At 40.1% G+C, this 21,935-nt stretch overlaps 1 pseudogene; it reads right to left on the bottom strand.

Moving 5' to 3' along the window:
* Nucleotides 1–17,143: 17,143 nt before the first annotated feature.
* LOC132014524 (phosphoglycerate mutase 1-like) overlaps nt 17,144–21,935 on the bottom strand; it is a 92,762-nt pseudogene continuing 87,970 nt past the window's right edge.

Here is a 21,935-nt window from a genome sequence, read left to right on the forward strand (position 1 = left end):
TTGCAGAAATGTCTGTTCATGTCCTCTGCCCATTTCTTGATTGGATTGTTTGTTCTTTGGGTGTTGAGTTTGCTAAGATCTTTATAGAGTTTGGGCACTCGTCCTTTATCAGATATGTCATTTGCAAATATCTTCTCCCATTCTGTCAGTTGTCTTTTGATTTTGTTAACTGTTTCCTTTGCTGTGCAAAAGCTTTTGAGCTTGATGAAATCCCAATAGTTCATTTTTGCCCTTGCTTCCCTTGCCTTTGGCGATGTTCCTAGGAAGATGTTGCTGCGGCTGAGGTCGAAGAGGTTGCTGCCTGTGTTCTCCTCAAGGATTTTGATGGATTCCTTTCGCACATTGAGGTCCTTCATCCATTTTGAGTCTATTTTTGTGTGTGGTGTAAGGAAAAGGTCCAATTTCATTTTTCTGCATGTGGCTGTACAATTTTTCCAACACCATTTATTGAAGAGGCTGTCTTTTTCCCATTGGACATTCTTTCCTGCTTTGTCAAAGATTAGTTGACCATAGAGTTGAGGGTTTATTTCTAGGCTCTCTATTCTGTTCCATTGATCTATGGGTCTGTTTTTGTGCCAGTACCATGATGTCTTGATGATGACAGCTTTGTAATAGAGCTTGAAGTCCGGAATTGTGATGCCACCAATGTTGGCTTTCTTTTTCAATATCCCTTTGGCTATTCGAGGTCTTTTCTGGTTCCATATAAATTTTAGAATTATTTGTTCCATTTCTTTGAAAAAGATGGATGGTACTTTGATAGGAATTGCATTAAATGTGTAGATTGCTTTAGGTAGCATAGACATTTTCTCAATATTTATTCTTCCAATCCAGGAGCATGGAACATTTTTCCATTTCTTTGTGTCTTCCTCAATTTCTTTCATGAGTACTTTATAGTTTTCTGAGTATAGATTCTGTGTCTCTTTGGTTAGGTTTATTCCTAGGTATCTTATGGTTTTGGATGCAATTGTAAATGGGATTGACTCCTTAATATCTCTTTCTTCTGTCTTGCTGTTGGTGTAGAGAAATGCAACTGATTTCTGTGCATTGATTTTATATCCTGACACTTTACTGTATTCCTGTATAAGTTCTAGCAGTTTTGGAGTGGAGTCTTTTGGGTTTTCCACATATAGTATCATATCATCTGCGAAGAGTGATAATTTGACTTCTTCTTTGCCGATTTGGATGCCTTTAATTTCCTTTTGTTGTCTGATTGCTGAGGCTAGGACTTCTAGTACTATGTTGAATAGCAGTGGTGATAATGGACATCCCTGCCGTGTTCCTGACCTTAGTGGAAAAGCTTTCAGTTTTTCTCCATTGAGAATGATATTTGCGGTGGGTTTTTCATAGATGGCTTTGATGATATTGAGGTATGTGCCCTCTATCCCTACACTTTGAAGAGTTTTGATCAGGAAGGGATGTTGTACTTTGTCAAATGCTTTTTCAGCATCTATTGAGAGTATCATATGGTTCTTGTTCTTTCTTTTATTGATGTGTTGTATCACATTGACTGATTTGCGGATGTTGAACCAACCTTGCAGCCCTGGAATAAATCCCACTTGGTCGTGGTGAATAATCCTTTTAATGTACTGTTGAATCCTATTGGCTAGTATTTTGTTGAGTATTTTCGCATCTGTGTTCATCAAGGATATCGGTCTATAGCTCTCTTTTTTGGTGGGATCCTTGTCTGGTTTTGGGATCAAGGTGATGCTGGCCTCATAAAATGAGTTTGGAAGTTTTCCTTCCATTTCTATTTTTTGGAACAGTTTCAGGAGAATAGGAATTAGTTCTTCTTTAAATGTTTGGTAGAATTCCCCCGGGAAGCCGTCTGGCCCTGGGCTTTTGTTTGTTTGGAGATTTTTAATGACTGTTTCAATCTCCTTACTGGTTATGGGTCTGTTCAGGCTTTCTATTTCTTCCTGGTTCAGTTGTGGTAGTTTATATGTTTCTAGGAATGCATCCATTTCTTCCAGATTGTCAAATTTATTGCCGTAGAGTTGCTCATAGTATGTTCTTATAATAGTTTGTATTTCTTTGGTGTTAGTTGTGATCTCTCCTCTTTCATTCATGATTTTATTTATTTGGGTCCTTTCTCTTTTCTTTTTGATAAGTCTGGCCAGGGGTTTATCAATTTTATTAATTCTATCAAAGAACCAGCTCCTAGTTTCGTTGATTTGCTCTATTGTTTTTTTGGTTTCTATTTCATTGATTTCTGCTCTGATCTTTATGATTTCTCTTCTCCTGCTGGGCTTAGGGTTTCTTTCTTGTTCTTTCTCCAGCTCCTTTAGGTGTAGGGTTAGGTTGTGTACCTGAGACCTTTCTTGTTTCTTGAGAAAGGCTTGTACCGCTATATATTTTCCTCTCAGGACTGCCTTTGTTGTGTCCCACAGATTTTGAACTGTTGTATTTTCATTATCATTTGGTTCCATGATATTTTTCAATTTTTCTTTAATTTCCCGGTTGACCCATTCATTCTTTAGAAGGATGCTGCTTAGTCTCCATGTATTTCTGTTTTTTCCAAACTTCCTCTTGTGGTTGAGTTCTAGCTTCAGAGCATTGTGGTCTGAAAATATGCAGGGAATGATCCCAATCTTTTGATACCAGTTGAGTCCTGATTTAGGACCAAGGATGTGATCTCTTCTGGAGAATGTTCCATGTGCACTAGAGAAGAATGTGTATTCTGTTGCTTTGGGATGAAATGTTCTGAATCTATCTGTGATGTCCATCTGGTCCAGTGTGTCGTTTAAGGCCTTTATTTCCTTGCTGATCTTTTGCTTGGATGATCTGTCCATTTCAGTGAGGGGGGTGTTAAAGTCCCCTACTATTATTGTATTATTGTTGATGTGTTTCTTTGATTTTGTTATTAATTCGTTTATATAGTTGGCTGCTCCCACATTGGGGGCATAGATATTTAAAATTGTTAGATCTTCTTGTTGGACAGACCCTTTGAGTATGATATAGTGTCCTTCCTCATCTCTTATTATAGTCTTTGGCTTAACATTTAATTGATCTGATATAAGGATTGCCACTCCTGCTTTCTTCTGATGTCTATTAGCTTGGTAAATTCTTTTCTACATCCTCACTTTAAATCTGGAGGTGGCTATGGGCTTAAAATGAGTTTCTTGGAGGCAACATATAGATGGGTTTTGTTTTTTTATCCATTCTGATACCCTGTGTCTTTTGATTGGGGCATTTAGCCCATTAACATTCAGGGTAACTATTGAGACATATGAATTTAGTGCCATTGTATTGCCTGTAAGGTGACTGTTACTGTATATTATCTCTGTTCCCTACTGATCTACCACTTGTAGGCTCTCTCTTTGCTTAGAGGACCCCTTTCAAAATTTCCTGTAGAGCTGGTTTGCTGTTTGCAAACTTTCAGTTTTTGTTTGTCCTGGAAGCTTTTAATCTCTCCTTCTATTTTCAACGATAGCCTAGCTGGATATAGTATTCTTGGCTGCATGTTTTTCTCGTTTAGTGCTCTGAAAATATCACGCCAGCTCGTTCTGGCCTGCCAGGTCTCTGTGGATAAGTCATCTGCCAATCTAATATTTTTACCATTGTCTGTTACAGACTTCTTTTCCCAGGATTTTCTCTTTGTCACTGAGACTTGTAAATTTTACTATTAGGTGATGGGGTGTGGGCCTATTCTTACTGATTTTGAGGGGCGTTCTCTGAACCTACTGAATTTTGATGCTAGTTCCCTTTGCCATATTGGGGAAATTCTCCCCAATAATTCTCTCCAGTATACCTTCTGCTCCCCTCTCTCTTTCTTCTTCTTCTGGAATCCCAATTATTCTAATGTTGTTTCGTCTTATGTTGCCACTTATCTCTCGAATTCTCCCCTCCTGGTCCAGTAGCAGTTTGTCCCTTTTTTGCTCAGCTTCTTTATTCTCTGTCATTTGGTCTTCTATATCACTAATTCTTTCTTCTGCCTCATTTATCCTAGCAGTGAGAGCCTCCATTTTTTATTGCACCTCATTAATAGCTTTTTTCATTTCAACTTGGTTAGATTTTAGTTCTTTTATTTCTCCAGAAAGGGCTTTTATATTTCCTGAGAGGGTTTCTCTAATATCTTCCATGCCTTTTTCGAGCCCGGCTAGAATCTTGAGAATTGTCATTCTGAACTCTAGATCTGACATATTGCCAATGTCTGTATTGATTAGGTCCCTACCCTTCGGTACTGCCTCTTGTTCTTTTTTTGTGGTGAATTTTTCCGCCTTGTCATTTTGTCCAGATAAGAGTATATGAAGGAGCAAGTAAAATATTAAAAGGGTGGCAACAACAGGAAAATATGCTTTAACCAAATTAGGAGAGATCCCAAATCGTGAGGGGGGAGAAAGGGGATAAAAAGAGGTTCGAAAAGAAAGAAAGAAAAAAAAAGAGAAAAAAAAGAAAAGAGTTAAAAAAAGAAAATGAATAAAGAAAAATATAAAAAAGAAAAAATACATATATTAGATAAACTAGTTAAAAACGTTAAAAAAAAGGGTAAAAGTTAAAAAAATTTGTTTGCAGAAGAAGAGAAAAAGAAATGAAAAAGAAAAGGATTAAGTTAACTGTAAGACTAAAAAAATCACAGGGAGAAAGCCATGAGTTCCATGTTTTCCTTTCTCCTCCTCTGGAATTCTGCTGCTCTCCTTGGTATTGAAACTGCATTCCTTGGTAGGTGAACTTGATCTTGGATGGATTTCTTGTTGATCTTCTGGGTAGGGGCCTGGTGTAGTGATTCTCAAGTGTCTTTGCCCCAAGCAGAATTGCACCGCCCTTACCAGGGGCTAAGTAATCCACTCGGGTTTGCTTTCAGGGGCTTTTGTACCCTGAGCACTTTCCGTAGAGTTCCAGAGGACGGTAATACAAATGGTGGCCTCCTGGTCTCTGGCCCAGAAGAGCCGAGAGCCCGAGGCCCCACTCCTCAGTGTGTCCTCAGAGAACAGCGCCCAGTTACTCCTGACTTCCTGACCTCCAGCTGCGCTCCGAGCTCACCGAGCCTGTGACCGTTTCAAGGTAACCCCAAGCTGTGATCTTACTGTCCGCTCTGTCTCTGTAGCCGGTTTTCCCGTCCCAATACCCGCAAGTTCTGCAACACTCAGACACCCCCGGTCCTTCTGTGACCCTGCGGGACCTGAGGCCATGCTGACCCCGCATGGGCTTCGCCCCGGTTTAGCCTCTGGAGCAATGTCCCTCAGCGGAACAGACTTTTAAAAGTCCTGATTGCGTGCTCCGTTGCTCCACTGCTTACCGGGAGCCGGCCCCTCCCCCCGGGGTCTATCTTCCCGTCGCTTTGGATTCACTTCTCCATCAGTCCTAACTTTCAGAAAGTAGTTGTTTTTCTGTTTCCAGAATTGCTGTTCTTCTTCTCTTCGATCTGCCAATGGATTTGCTTATCTTTAGATAAGCTATCTAGTGGATCTCCTGTTAGCTGAAGTAGTCTCAGCCTGCTACTTCTCCACCATCTTGACTCCTCCAGTTCAGGTAAACTAATTTTTAATCCCCCTTTATCTTAGGAAAGTTGAGTCCTTTAACAAAGATATCAAGATACATCCAGAAAGAATCAAAACAAACTTCCTCGCACACACAGAATTTATAACCACTCTCCCATCTTTTTCTTCCACAAGTGTTTCTGTGTTTGCCTGATAGTATATAAATCTTATACTTGGGGTTCTTTTTGAGGAGGTTCTTCATTTGCATATATATATTTTTTCTCTTGTCATATACTTTTATCTTTTTGTCTGTCTGTTTTTGTTTACTTCATAAATCTTACCTTGGGGCCCGTTTGAGCTGAACCTTCTCTTTCATCTTCCCTTTATTTTCTCTCTCTCTCTCTTCTTTTTCTTTTTCTTTTTCTTTTCTTTTGTCTCTTGTTTGGGTGGGGAATCCTGATTGCTCAGAAGTGTTCCAGGGTGCACCTTGACAGCACCATGTTTAATACATCCAGCTACATTTTTTCAGTCATCTCTCACCAAAAAGACTAGGAGGAGGAATGCCCAACAAAAGAAAAATACAGAGGATGGACCTTCGGAAACAGAGCTAATGGATATCAACATAGACAATATGTCAGAAAGAGAATTCAGGCTAACAATTATCCAGGCAATAGCTAGGTTGGAGAAAGCCATGGATGACCAAACAGAATTGATCAGGACCGAGCTGAAAGCCACCAGACAGGATGTGCAAAATGTTAGGGCGGAGCTGAAAGCTACCAGGGAGGAGGTTCACAATACTCTCAAGGAGTTCCAATCTAGTCTAAACTCTCTCAAAGCTAGGATAACTGAGACAGAAGATAGAATTAGTGATCTGGAGGACTAACAGATAGAGAGAAAGGATCAGGAGGAAGCCTGGAACAAACAGCTTAGAAACCACGAAAACAGAATCAGGGAAATAAATGATGCCATCAAATGTTCCAATGTCAGAATTATTGGAATCCCTGAAGGGGAGGAGAAAGAAAGAAGTCTAGAAGATATAGTGGAACAAGTTCTTCATGAAAATTTCCCCAATCTCGTGAATGGAACCAGCGTTCATGTACTAGAGGCTGAACGGTCTCCTCCCAAGATTATATATTCCAAAAAAAATCACGACACCTGTTAGCCAAATAGAGGAATTATAATTGTAGGTATAATCTCTTGAAAGCCGCTAGGCCAAAGAGGCTCCTTACTTACAGAAGGAAGCCCATCAGAATAACGTGAGACCTGTCCACAGAGACCTGGCAAACCAGAAAAGGCTGGCAAGATATATTCAGGGCACTAAATGAGACAAACATGCAGCCAAAAATACTTTATCCAGCAAGACTGACATTCAAAATGGATGGAGAGATAAAGAGTTTCCAAGACCGGCAAGGCTTAAAAGACTATGCAACCACCAAGCTGACACTGCAGGAAATATTAAGGGGGTTCTATAAAAGAGGAAAATCCTAAGAATAGCATTGAACAGAAATATAGAGACAATCTACAGAAAGAAAGACTCCAAAGGTAACTCGATGTCAATAAAAACGTATGTATCAATAATCACTCTCAATGTGAATGGCCTAAATGCGCCCATAAAATGGCAAAGGGTTGAAGATTGGATAAAATGACAGGACCCATCCATATGTTGTCTACAAGAGACCCATTTTGAACCTCAATATACCCAGACTGAAAGTGAAGGGATAGAGAAGCATTTTTCATGACAATGGGCCTCAAAAGAAGGCTGGGGTAGTGATTCTCATATCAGATAAATTGCATTTTAAACTAAAGACTGTAGTCAGAGATACAGAAGGACACTACATAATCCTTAAAGGGCCTATCTACCGAGATGATCTAACAATTGTAAATATCTATGAACCCAATATGGGAGCAGCCAATTACTTAAGAAAACTGTTAATCAAAATAAAGAGTCATATTGATATGAATACATTAATAGTAGGAGATAATCTCTCTCTCAGAAATAGGCAGATCATCGAAGCAGAAAATCAATAAAGAAACAAGAGCATTGAATGACACATTGGAAGAGATGGACCTCATAGATATATACAGAACATGCCACCCTAAAACAACAGAATACTCATTCTTCTCAAGTGCACATGGAACCTTCTCACGAATAGACCACATACTGGGTCACAAATCAGGACTCAACCAATACCAAAAGACTGAGATTATTCCCTGCATATTATCAGATCATAATGCTTTGAAACTGGAGCTTAATCACAAGGAAAATTTCAGAAGGAACTCAAACACCTGGAAGCTAAAGGCCACCTCGCTTAAGAATGCTTGGATCAACCAGGAGATCAAAGAAGAACTGAAACAATTCATGGAAACCAATGAGAAGGAAGACACTTCGGTCCAAAACCCATGGTATACAGCAAAGGCAGTCCTAAGGGGAAAATACATAGCCATACAAGCCTCCCTCAAAAAAATTGAAAAATCCAGAACACAGCAGCTGTCTCTACACCTTAAAGAACTGGAGAATTAACAACAAATCAAACTAACCCCCCACATACAAAGGGAAATCATCAAGATCAGAGCTGAGATCAATGAGGTAGAAACCAAAGATACAGTAGAACGTATCAATGAAACTAGAAGTTGTTTTTTTGAAAGAATCAATAAGATCAATAAGCCACTGGCCACACTAATCCAAAAGAAAAAAGAGAAACCCCAAATTCATAAAATTATGAATGAAAAGGGAGAGATCACAACTAGCACCAAGGAAGTAGAAACAATCATCAGAAGTTATTATCAACAGTTATATGCCAATAAGCTTAGCAACCTTGATTAAATGGATGCATTCCTGGAAAAGTATAAACTCCCCAAATTGAACCAGGAAGAAATTGACAACCTGAATAGACCGATATCTAGTAACAAGATTGAAGCAGTGATCAAAAACCTCCCCCAAAACAGGAGCCCAGGACCTGACGGATTCCCTGGGGAATTCTACCAAACTTTCAAAGAAGAAATAACACCTATTCTCCTGAAGCTGTTTCAAAAAATTGAAGCAGAAGGAAAATTTCCAGACTCTTTCTATGAAGCCAGCATTACCCTGATCCCCAAACCAGGCAAAGACCCTACCAAAAAGGAGAATTTCAGACAAATACTACTGATGAATATGGATGCTAAGATTCTCAACAAGATCCCAGCAAACAGGATCCAACAGCACATTAAAAAGATTATCCACCATGACCAGGTGGGATTCATCCCTGGGCTACAAGGATGGTTCAACATTCGCAAATCAATCAGTGTGATAGAACAAATTAATATGAGAAGAGAGAAGAACCACATGGTCCTCTCAATTGATGCAGAAAAAGCATTTGGCAAAATCCAGCATCCATTCCTGATTAAAACGCTTCAAAGTATAGGAATAGAGGGAACATTCCTGAACTTCATCAAATCTATCTATGAAAGACAACAGCATATATCATCCTCAATGGGAAAAAGCTTGCAGCCTTCCCGTTAAGATCAGGAACAAGACAAGGATGCCCACTTTCACCACTCTTGTTCAACATAGTATTAGAAGTCCTAGCAACAGCAATCAGACAACAAAGAGAAATAAAAGGTATCCAAATTGGCAATGAAGAAGTCAAACTCTCTCTCTTCACAGATGACATGATTCTTTATATGGAAAACCCAAAAGACTCCACCCCCAAACTACAAGAACTCATATATCAATTCAGCAACATGGCAGGATACAAAGTCAATGTGCAGAAATGAGTGGCTTTCTTATACACTAACAATGAAAATACAGAAAGGAAAATTAAAGAATCGATTCCATTTACTATAGCAGCAAGAACCATAAGATACCTGGTAATAAACCTAACTAAAGTGGTAAAGGATCTGTACTACAGAACTACAGAACACTCGTGAAGGAAATTGAAGAAGACACAAAAAGATGGAAGACCATTCCTTGCTCTTGGATTGGAAGAATAAACATTGTTAAAATGTCTATACTGCCTAGAGCAATCTATACTTTTAATGCCATTCCGATCAAAATTCCACCATTATTCTTCAAAGAGCTGGAGCAAATAATCCAGAAATTTGTATGGAATCAGAAGAGACCCCGAATCACTAAGGAAATGTTGAAAAACAAAAATAAAACTGGGGGCATCACGTTACCTGATTTCAAGCTTTATTACAAAGCTGTGGTCACCAAGACAGCATGGTACTGGCATAAAAACAGACACACAGACCAGTGGAACAGAGTAGAGAGCCCAGATATGGACCCTCAACCCTATGGGCAATTAGTCTTCGACAAAACAGGAGAAAATATACAGTGGAAAAAAGACAGTCTCTTCAATAAATGGTGTGGGGAAACTGGACAGCTATATGTAGAAGAATGAAACTCGGTCATTCTCTTACACCATACAGAAAGATAAATTCAAAATGGATAAAAGACCTCAACGTGAGACAGGAATCCATCAGAATCCTAGAGGAGAACATAGGCAGTAATCTCTTCGATCTCAGCCACAGCAACTTCTTTCAAGATATGTCTCCAAAGGCAAAGGAAACAAAAGCGAAAATAAACTTTTGGGACTTCATCAAAATCAAAAGCTTCTGCACAGCAAAGGAAACAGTCAAAAAAATAAAGAGGCAACCCATGGAATGGGAGAAGATATTTGCAAATGACAGTACAGACAAAAGGTTGATATCCAGGATCTATAATGAACTCCTCAAACTCAACACACACAAAACAGGCAATCATATAAAAAAATTGGCAGAATATATGAACAGAAACTTCTCCAATGAAGACATACAAATGGCTATCAGACACATGAAAAAATGTTCATCATCACTAGCCATCAGGCATAATTTAAAACTACATTGAGATATCACCTTACACCAGTTAGAATGGCCAAAATTAGCAAGACAGGAAACAACATGTGTTGGAGAGGATGTGGAGAAAGGGGAACCCTCTTCCACTGTTGGTGGGAATGCAAGTTGGTGCATCCTCTTTGGAGAACAGTGTGGAGATTCCTCAAGAAATTAAAAATAGAACTTCCCTATGACCCTGAAATTGCACTCCTGGGTATTTACCCCAAAGATACAGATGTCGTGTAAAGAATTGCCATCTGTACCCCAATGTTTATAGCAGCAATGGCCACGGTCGCCAAACTATGGAAAGAACCAAGATGCCCTTCAACGGACGAATGGATAAGGAAAATGTGGTCCATATACACTATGGAGTATTATGCCTCCATCAGAAAGGATGAATACCCAACTTTTTTAGCAACATGGACGGGACTGGAAGAAATTATGCTGAGTGAAATAAGTCAAGCAGAGAGAGTCAATTATCATATGGTTTCACTTATTTGTGGATCATAACAAATAGCATGTAGGACAAGGGCTGTTAGAGAGGAGAAGGGTGTTGGGGGAAATTGGAAGGGGACTGTGAGAGACTATGGACTCTGAAAATCAATCTGAGGGGTTTGAAGTGGCGCGGGGGTGGGAGGTTGGGGTACCAGGTGGTGGTTCTTATAGAGGGCATGCCTTCATGGAGCACTGGGTGTGGTGAAAAAAATAATGAATACTGTTATGCTGAAAATAAATAAATTTAATAAAAAAAATAATTTTGGAAATGGTTATACCCCATATGATCTTCCTGTCCTGGCTGGTCTAGAGGCCTATCAGGCAATCATGATTCCCAGGATCTCACACCTGAGATAGCTCCAGTTAGGCCCAGAATGGATTCCAAGTTCCCAGGAAATCTGGTGTCAGAAGAGCAAGCCACTATGTTTGGGAGTAGAGAATGCCCTTTTGGACCCATGTGTTCCCCACAGGTTCCCACCTCAACCTCTCAGTCAATCAGTACATGCCCTGAGGTGGGAGCCAAGCCCAGGGATCCCACTGTGGTTTTGGAGCACCCAGGCCTGCACACTTTGCTCCTGCTACCCCTTGTCATCAGCCCCCCACCCCCGGGAACTTCAAGGCCTGTCTGTATGGGGGTGGTCCAGCCTGGCAGCCCACTTTGCTGGAGCTTTTGGCTCCTTGTGCTGTACCTGTGATGGGGAGAAGTAATGGTCGTTTGGGGCAGACTTTTGAGGCCCTACATGGATGAGTCTCAAGGCCTCCTGAGAATCATTTCTGCAAAGTGCTCCCCATCAGTGAACTTTTGCTATGCCCAAGATGGCCAGGCTAAGGAGTTTCTGTTTGGATTCAGGAAAACAGATAGCTACATTTGGGAATGGGATGAAATTATGTATTGCTAGAAGTCCCCCAGAATTCCCCACTGGGATCCCTCAATCTGTAATTCCTGGACCGGGAACCTGAGTCATAGTAGCTATCATAAATGCAGTTAGCTAGCCAATCTCTCTTGGCATTTGCATAGGGCCTACATTGGCCTACCCTATTGTCTTCCTGGAGCACTGTTTCTTATGCTGCTGCTTTGATGATGAGATGTGAATATTTGGTACTGTCAGACCCAGATGGCCTTCTTTCCTTATAAGACAAGAAGCCTGTCTGGTGACTGTGATTTCCTGGTCTTCTCTGTCCTACCTAACCCTGCTCAGACTCAGGCTTCCAAGATCACCTGGTGACAGGGGGATTAGCTCCTTGTGTTGGAGCAGGATAGGCCCTGTGGTCCTCACCCGTGCCCCACAAGTACTCGTGGCAGACCCAGGTACACATCCAGGGTGACTGGTGTTGGGTTAGAGTGGCCATAGCATAGCATGCACAATTTGCTTCTAGGTACGTCCTGCCCTCAGTTTTCCAAGACCTCTCAGCCTGTGTGAACAGGTGTTGCTAGATCCCAACAGGCCATCTTCCTAGAGCTAAGGGTACCCCTCATTGGTCCTGTTGCAGAGAGGGAAAACCAGCTGAGTCAAACGCCTGTGCCTGTGTGATACTTAGCACCTCTGTGGGAGTCATGTCTTCCTGGTGTCTCTTTTAATGGCCTTCTCAGCCTTGTGCTGATTGGCAAGGCTGTTATTTGATGAGGTCTGGCTGTTGGGAAGATGGTGGTGTGTTATGGTGTGGGGTGGAAGCTGGCATTGCTGTTAGTCCCATGGAAGTCTGTGCTGAAATTTGGTCTATCCCCTATTCTGTCCACAAGTCCTAGACCTGTGGACATAACTTAGGGTGCCTGGACATAACTTAGGGTGCCTGGATGCTGATTGACAGCAAAAAGCATTTGCTCTAGTGTACCTGTGAGCAAGCATCAGGGCTCTTTGGCCTAATGGGATAAGGCCTGCTCTAGTTTTCACAAGCAGGGATCGTCAAAGAAAAATGAAGCTTCTTGAGGTATTCAATGTAGGGGGCACTTAAAAACCATCTTAAGCCAGCCAGATGAAGGACAAGGAATTTTGGACTTCTGTTAGGAGAAGAGGAGGTAAGTTATGGGAAGATGATCAGGAAATATGTGGTAAACCAGAAATTTTTAGTAGGATTTTATAACTGAAGCAACATGAGTTTGCTCCTTGGTGAGTCAGAGATAGAAACTACACCAGGTTAGTTTTCTCACAGGCTCTGCTTAAATCTGCTTTGCTGTAGTCTCATAACACAAAAAATAGAATAACGAACATATCTAACTATATCAAAACTGACATGAAGCAATCCATAGTCTGTATGCTCTTTACATGAGATGCACTTTAGAGTCAAACATGCATATTTAAGTTGAAATATAATAAAGACAGAAAAACATATATGATCCATATAACCATAGAAAAGCTGGAGTGGCCACACAGATATCAGACAAAATATATTTTAAACCAAACTAACTGGGGCACCTGGGTGGCTCAGTGGATTAAAGCCTCTGCCTTCGGCTCAGGTCATGATCCCGGGGTCCTGGGATCGAGCCCCGCGTCGGGCTCTCTGCTCCGCGGGGAACCTGCTTTCTCCCCTCTCTCTGCCTGCCTCTCTGCCTACTTGTGATTTCTCTCTCTCTGTCAAATAAATAAAATCTTTTAAAAAAAAAAACAAACTAACTGAAATGTGACTAAAGGTAAAGAGGAAAACTTGATTATGATAGAAGTGGTTCATCTATTAAAAATTGTGACAATTATAAATATATGTTATATTTATAATTTATATTATATTTTATTATTATTATTATATAATAAATATATTACATATATAATAATAATGCACAAGGAGTTAATCAATGTACTATATTAAATATATTTATTATATAATAAATATATATACGAATAAAGCTCCTACAGGTTCAGAAAAAAGCATTTGACAAAATCCAACACCTTATGAAACACCTCATGAAAACATACCACAGACCAAGCATGAGAGAACTCTTCCTGAGCATGGTGAAGAAAATCCATGGAAAAACTCACAGCTAATATCATAAGTTTGATATTGGGTAATGATGAAAGACTACATAGTTTCCCCCTAAGATCAAGAGCAATACAAAGATAGCCACTCCTGCCACTGGTATTCAACATTGTACTGGAGAGTCTACTCAAGGAAATTAGGGAAAAAAATGAAATAGAAGTCATCGAGATTGGAAAGAAAGAATTAAAACTATCTCTATTTGGAGATGACATGACCCTGTTCATTTAAAAATATAATAATTGCATTAGAAATGATTAAAACTAAATAACATGTTAGCAAGTTTTTGTAGGGTACAGATCAATATAAAATAACAACAGTATTTATATATTCAATCAATGAGCCATTGAAAAAATAAGAAAACAACTTAATTCACATTAGCATCAAAATGAGTAAAATACCTGGGAATAAACTTAACAAAAAATGTATAAAACTTTACTCTGAGAACTATAAAACATCGTTAAAAAATGAAAGTGTTGCTTAACTTTTTAATTTACAGATAGATTTTTGACGAGCCGCTAAACACCAGTGTGTAAATTCATAGATGTATTTTGAAAATTAGTTCTTATGAAACAACTAGATCTAGTTTGAGCTAAATATGTAGCCTATGCGTAATATATTACATTTTCATTTTCCTCTTTCAAGAAAACTTGACTGTTTTGTCCAAATACTTACTGCATGTTTTTAACCGTAAAGAAATAAATTTTTCTTTTTTTTAATTAAAAAAAAATGAAAGCCCTCAATAAATGGACAGGCATTTCAGGTACAACAATTGAAAGAAATATCTATTTGTATGTTTCGCCCAGGCAAATATATAGACACAGAAAGTAATGTGGTGATTGCTTAGGGCTGGGAGTGGTTAGGAGGAAATGGGGAGTAAGTGCTAATGAGAATAGTCTGTTTTTTGGATGATCTGAAATAGACTATGGTGATGGTTGCACAACTCTGCCAATATACTAAAAACTATTACATGGTATAATTTTAATGTATGAATTATATGATTTATAAATTACATATGCTAAGCTACTATATATATCTCTTCTATATTATAAAAATTGATCACTAAAAATTTTAATAAGGGATTTTTATATATAGATAAAAGCACCATTGAATATTCATATCAGGTTTAAAAACTCACGATGGGGGGTGCCTGGGTGGCTCAGTGGGTTAAAGCCTCTGCCTTTGGCTCAGGTCATGATCCCAAGGTCCTGGGATTGAGCCCCGCATTGGGCTCTCTGCTTGGCGGGGAGCCTGCTTCCTCCTCTCTCTCTGCCTGCCTCTCTGCCTACTTGTGATCTCTGTCTGTCAAATAAATAAATAAAATCTTAAAAAAAAAACAAACTCATAATGGGAAAATATTTATTTTATTTTAAACTGTTGAAAATTTGGAACATGCAGGAAATTAAAAATAAAGATGATAAACATTACTTCTTATTTCTCTCCTACTCTCTGTACTTCTCAGAATAAACTGGGTTCCAAGAGTAGGGATGTTACTCTGTCCCAGGAAGTCAATGTTTGAATTCTCTGTCTTTTTTTTTTTTTTAAGGATTTTATTTATTTATTTGTCAGAGATTGAGAAAGAGAGAGAAAGAGCACAAACAGTGGAGAATGGCAGGGAGAAGGAGAAGCAGATTCCCCATGGAATAAGAAGCCCGATGTGGGATTCAGTCCCAGGACTCCAGCATCATGACCTGAGCCAAAGGCAGATGCTTAATTGACTGAGTCACCCCAGCATCCCTGAATTATTTTTTTCTTAACAAATGAATTTAAAAACAAATGGAAAGAGATATTTTAAAGTGAGATGATAACCCAAATTACAGCTATGTTGGCGTTACAGGAATTGATGAAAATAATTGGAAAGTGACATTTCAACAGATCCTTCAAAGGATAGCTACAATTATGATAATAATATCAGGTAATATTTATTGATAGTGTATTATATAGTAGGTACTCTGATACAAGCAGCCCATATATTATCCAACAATTCTTCTGTGTGGTGTGTGTGAGTGTGTGTGTGTGTGTGTGTGTGAAACATTTATATTTTTTATTGCACATCACTCCTTTATTATATTGATCTGGAAAAAAAGATTTAGTACAGTTACACTCAAAATGAGTACTGAGCCCAAGTGGCAGGGCCAAGCAACTGGAACATGATCAGAAACAGATACAGTGAAAGACACACTTAGACATGATTAAGAGGCATTTCACTCCCATAAAACATTAAGACAGGGGAGAGGGATTCTAAAACATATTAGGATGAATTCGTAGGCCTCAGAAGTCAAGTTGCTCGTCGCACGTTGGTATGAGGAATAACTTATTTTGGGATGATCACATGTGGGACTATTTCAACAGCCACTAGAAATCTCAGAAAGGTTTTAGTTGTGTGTGTGTGTGTGTGTGTGTGTGTGTGTGTGTATACAGTAAATGTAATACCTAAAACATTCAGATTGATCCCACTCTCCTGGAGCCAGTTCTTCTAGGGTCAGAGCTGAAATGATCATTTTAGTCACCATGCAAGTTACATTCATCTTCAGGCTAGCTCCTGTCCTACTATCTTGGTTCCATGGAATCCTCAGCCCTTTTGGGGGGCTGAACACTGTCTCTGGCCTCCCCAAGACCACTGGTGGCTTTTTAGGTTGCTGTACTTGAACGGGTAGAGCTGCCAAGCTCAGTCTTCCAGCCTGAAGCACTGGAACCAGAACTTTTACCCAGCCCAGCCGCAGGGAGAAAGAAGAGACGTAGCAGAGAAGTTGCTCCTAGCACGATGCCCTGCACAGAGGAAGAACAAATGCAGGAACCCTGATTCTCCAGTTGTAAACAAAGTGAGATTTTCTTATCCTTCGGGTCCCTTCCCTGGGCTGTATTCTTACTGGTGAGAGAATTCTGTGAACAAAAAGAAAAGGCAGGGCATGGTCTACAAAAATAAATGAATGAATGAATGAATGAATGAATGAATAAATGTCTCCCCCACCACTCCTCCTTGCTTCCCAGTCTCTTGACTACAGAAGCTACAGAGTAGTAGAAAACGGGTTCCTGGGAACAAAAATAGGCTTTCTTGTTTCTCATTGGTCACACCTAAGCTGGCTTCTCCCTATCCCCAACTCAAGCAGGTCCTTAGTAAGAAAGCAATAGCAAAAATTCCAGAGTTACTAATGCTCTACTCTTGGATCAGGTCTTTCCTCAGCTTGGACTGAAGCCCAGGCTTCAGAAGTGCCATTTTGACTTGATTATATGAAGGGAGCAGATGCAAGAGACAAAATGGCTTAATAAAATTAGGAGCCACTGGTCCCAGTCTTCAGGTAAAACTTAAGATGCCTACAGATGTGGTCAGCGCGATTTGTTCAAGGAGGACATGCAGAGGAATGGGATGGGTACGGAGGATGTCCTTGGGCAAGTAGTCTGCCTGTTCTCTTTCACTCTTTAGCTTTGTGCTGGGCAGTTGAAGCTTCTATGGCTTTACCCACTGCTTCTTCATTCCCTAGGAACTGCATGGGCATGATGGGCTTCAAATTCCTGTCCAATTCTTATACCATGGGAATACCAATTGGCAGCTGCAGCTCCGAGATAGCCTCTTTGGAAAGATCCTCCAGACACCTGACAATGTACAGAAGGCTGTTGCCATAGGCTGCAATATGTACCTATTTTCCCTCCTTGATCTGGGGGTATTTCTTCATTTCAAAAGGGCAGAATTCTGGCAATGGTGTACATCAATCAATCACAGGAGGATAGCTGATATTCAGTGAGCTCTGCACACTTGTGAGCCTTACTGATGTTGCTGTGGAATGTCAGGCTCCATCTCAGGTGGTGGGACATCATAAGGGCATGTCCAGATCTTTACCTGGGCTTTGCCATGCTTGGCAGCAGTTTTTGAGGCTGGTTAGAGTCCCATAGTGCCACTCACTGGGGCATTAAGTCCTCAGTACCAGCAGCGACATTTGGTCAATGGCATCCAAAACAGTCTGAATTGCTCTCTTCTGTGTGTGGGTAAAGCAGGGGTCCAACTCCTAGCAAGCATCTCACAGTGCCTGGCCATTGTGCTTTGCCTCCTCCTGCCAGAGGGGCTCAGGTCATGTTGTACCAGCCGCTGAAGCAGTGCTCCCAGTCCCAAGTGCTCTCACCCTGTCCTCTCCTACCAGTTCGTAGGTGACCATGGCAGCGGTTCAGGGAAAACAGTGGATTCTTTGAGCAGCTGTCCAGTCCCAGCCGCACCTGCGCACTTGCCTAACTTAATTCTTACTTTAACACAAGTTGGTTTTTATGATACCCTTTATGTATACTAGAAAATCGGAGCTTAGAGATGGTACATAGTCTTAAGAGCATTCAGCAAATGGAGAAACATTTGTTCAAATCTAAATGTTAACTGCTGGATAAAGTCCCAATTGCGCCATAAATAAATGAGGATGACTTAATGACCAAAAGTCATTTAATAAAAAATATGGGTAATTTTGTCAGATGTTTTAACTCCATTTGAGGGTTATTTATAGAACTAGAAACTCAAGATATCAGATTATCTATCTCTATATCTATCTATATTTATCTATATTCATATTCTATCTACTTTCACTCCTAAATTCATATATTTAAAATATAAATTTTATTAAATTATCCAGAATGTAAAACATATATAGCTCCTTTAAAAAAAAAAAGACTTTGCAGATGAAGCTCAAACTCAGAATAGCATCTTATTTGTGAAAAACTAAAGTTGAGTAAAGTTCTAATCAAAAGCACTTGTTTTTCCAGACATAAGAAAGTGAGAAAGATGGGGTGTGTGGGTGGCTCTGTTGGTTAAGTGTGGGACTCAGTTTCTGTTCAGGTTGTGGGCTCATGAATGGTGAGATTGAACCCCACCTGGGGCTTAGTGGGGAATCTGCTTCTTTCTCTTTCCTTCTGCTTCTGCCCCCAGCCCTTACAAGGTTCTGTCTCTGGATAAATAAATAAATGTTTAAAAAAAAATAAGAAAGATTACCGATTAAACAAACAATTACCATCCACTTTCTTTGGGCCACAATAAGGTATGTGTTTCTGTGAAATAGTTTTTAGAATGGGAAAGGAAACTAAGTTACATATTTTTGCTCTTAGAAGATAGGTTTTCCAGGAAGAACCAACTATGAACTCCTTTAGTCATCTGTGAAATTCATGGGTTTGAACTTTGAAAAAAAAATCTGTTTTGAAATTATATGCTATGTTTGCCTTACATAATAGGTATTACATCCTTTTTTTTTTTTTTTAAGATTGTATTTATATGAGAGACAGAGATCACAAGTAGGCAGAGAGTCAGGCAGAGAGAGAGAGAGGGGGAAGCAGGCTCCTTGCTGAGCAGAGAGCCAAATGCTGGGCTGGATCCCAGGTCCCTGAGACCATGAGACCATGACCTGGGCCAAAGGCAGCGGCTTAACCCACTGAGCCACACACAGGCGCCCCATGCATCTTGATATAAAGTCACTCTCTCATATGCTTAATAAAAATTTGCAATAGGTCAGACCTCTATTTGGCATATGAGATTCAAAGAGATTCACAGTGGATCCTATTTCTAGAAAAAGCACTGGGTAAATAAACAGCCATCTATGTAAAAATTAACTTGTCCCATATCTTTAATAGGCCAAATTCTAGAATTTGAAAATGTTTTATAAGATACAGACTTTCTCTTAATATTTATGATAGTGATGTGTTGCCTATACATTGCAATACTTTAAATAACCAAGTTTTATTTCTCAAATGAGGGCCACATTTTACAAAGAAACAAAGCTTTTGTTTATTTCATTTGTCACCTTAGAAAAGTGGATAACTAGAGTACAATAAAACTCCCTTGGATGAAAATGTTGGGTGACTGCTTTCTCAGGAACTTGTCCATTCCTGAGCACTAGCCTCCAGGTCTTTATGATTCAAATTTGAAGTTTGGCAAAATTACAAATGACTGCATCTTCCGTCTTTGTTTCTCAACAAATGGTTGATCTGTGAGAACCAGTGTTCTACTGAAAACTTTTAACACAAATACATATTTATCTTTGTCTTTGGTAAAAATATAGTGGGTTCTGATAAAATTTCCCATGCTCTACTTTATAGGCAAAACAGAGCTCTTGGGGGACAATATGCAAAAAATAACCCAAGAGGAAAGCCAGAAACAAACAAAACTTCACATAAAATGAAAAGAAAATGAGTCTTTCATTTTCCAAAAGATGACATGAGGACTCCCACAAACCATCTTTCTGGTGAAACAACCATAATTAGTGAAAACGATAGGAAAAACAAAAAAACAAAACTAAAATCTCTGTACATAGTCTTAAGAGCATTCAGCAAATGGAGAAACATTTGTTCAAATCTATTAAATTTTAGTAAGAGCAGTGAGAGAACATGGCATATGAGCCCTGAGCTACCCACCTCAGCATGACAGAAGCTCAGCATGACAGAAGCTCTACTGGCCAGTCCACTCAGGATACAGGGCTCCCTCTGCTAAGATTGGCTGAGAGATCCTTCCTTCACAAAGCCTCCACAGAAAACAGAAACTCTCTTCCAGGAAGAGTAGGGTGAGAAGAGGGGCCCCATCTACCTCCACATCTGCTCTTGGGGTAGAATTCCACACCAGTACAGACAAACCAAGACAAACAGAGGCCGATAGCCTGCCCAGGGCTCTGCTCATAAAGACTGGTATCACTCAGAAGTGGGCTATTGACCTCATGCCCTAGGGCCATGACTCAGAGACTTTGCCCAGGGTGGGAACAGAGAGCTCTGAAGCTCTCCTCAAGGGAACCAACTTAATTTGGAAAAGTAGATGGGGAAGCTGACACCTAAGCATGGTGTTGAAAACAGTAGAAAGAAAAGCAATTAAGAGGATGCTGGTAGCTCTGCAAAAGCAACAAGCCAAACTATAGTCAGTTAATAGTTACCAGAGAAATCCAGGGAAGGAGAAAAGCAAGAAAAGTCATCCTGGAGTAGGAAGGAGCTTCAAAAACTGGCCTAAAATCTACCACTGTAAATAAATTTGAATTAAACTGGATCAGACCGTGGAGAGATTTATGTACCAGGGCATTGCTGAAAACAATTAGGGCAACTAGCCAGTGGTTAGTGGAAGATAACAACCGGTGTGATTGCATCAGAGGCAGCCAATTTAACAGAGAGATTAGGGAAAAGAGAGAGTCAAAGAAAAAGCAAAAACAGTTTCATACCAGGGTGACCACAGCCATGTGCAGGGCTGGGACTTCTGGAGAGTGGTATCAGAAGCTATGTAGAAAGGGAAACCACTGAACAGTCAATCCAGCTAAGGCACTAACCAAATAACAAATCAAATAAAAAGCAGATAAACCAAATAGATGGAAAATTTTCAACAACATATTAGAAAGCCAAGTTCAACAACATATAAAGTATGATACATTCTGACTAAGTGGGATTTATCCCAGAAATGCAAGGTGGTTTAAAATCAAAGAATTAATTTAAGTAATATTGTAAGGGCCTGTTCAGCCAGAGCAGCCCCATCCCGGTTGAACTGCCATTTTGTTGTTTATGCAATAAAACTTAAATTGACCCCCCCCCCCCCCAGAACTTACTTAAAAGCAAGTCCGGGAAACCAGTCCCAGGTGACAAAGCCCAAATACAAGGGTGGGTCAGGTCAAGTGGAGATATTCAATCAGTGGGGGCGCATACTGTCTCCTAGCTACCAACGAGTATGGGCCCCGCCCTTGGGGTGCCTTTTCGGTGCCCATTCTGACTAAGGTGATAGGCTAGTTCCTGAATAGCTACAATGGGGTGAATTATAGTTCAATTGGCCACCGGTGTGTGACCTAGCATGACTGTGCAGCTTTCTCTGTGTATCGCAATCTCACTGGCCACCTGTGTTTGGCCAGGCTCAACCACATGGCCTTTGCTCTATAAAAGTTAATCTGTGAGGCAGGGAGGGGTCCCGCACACTCTGTAAGAGGCATGGCCCTGGCCAGTTGGTTTGATTCTTGATGCTTGGTGCGAAATAAAGCTTTGCTTGACCTTTGCTTTGTATCAGTCTCGCTCCTTTAATCATTATTGGGGGACCCAACATTGGGGACCCAACAATATATTGTATCATGGATTAAAGAACAAAAACCACATGATCATCTCAATTGGTGCCAAAAAATGCTTTTGACAAAATTCAGCACCTTATTATGATAGAAACCCAGGACAAACTAGGGTGGAAGAAAGCCTCCTAACCTCATAAAGAACATCTCTGGAAAGCTCACA

This window comes from Mustela nigripes, chromosome 3 (genome assembly GCF_022355385.1).
Source record: "Mustela nigripes isolate SB6536 chromosome 3, MUSNIG.SB6536, whole genome shotgun sequence".
Lineage (NCBI taxonomy): Eukaryota > Metazoa > Chordata > Mammalia > Carnivora > Mustelidae > Mustela > Mustela nigripes.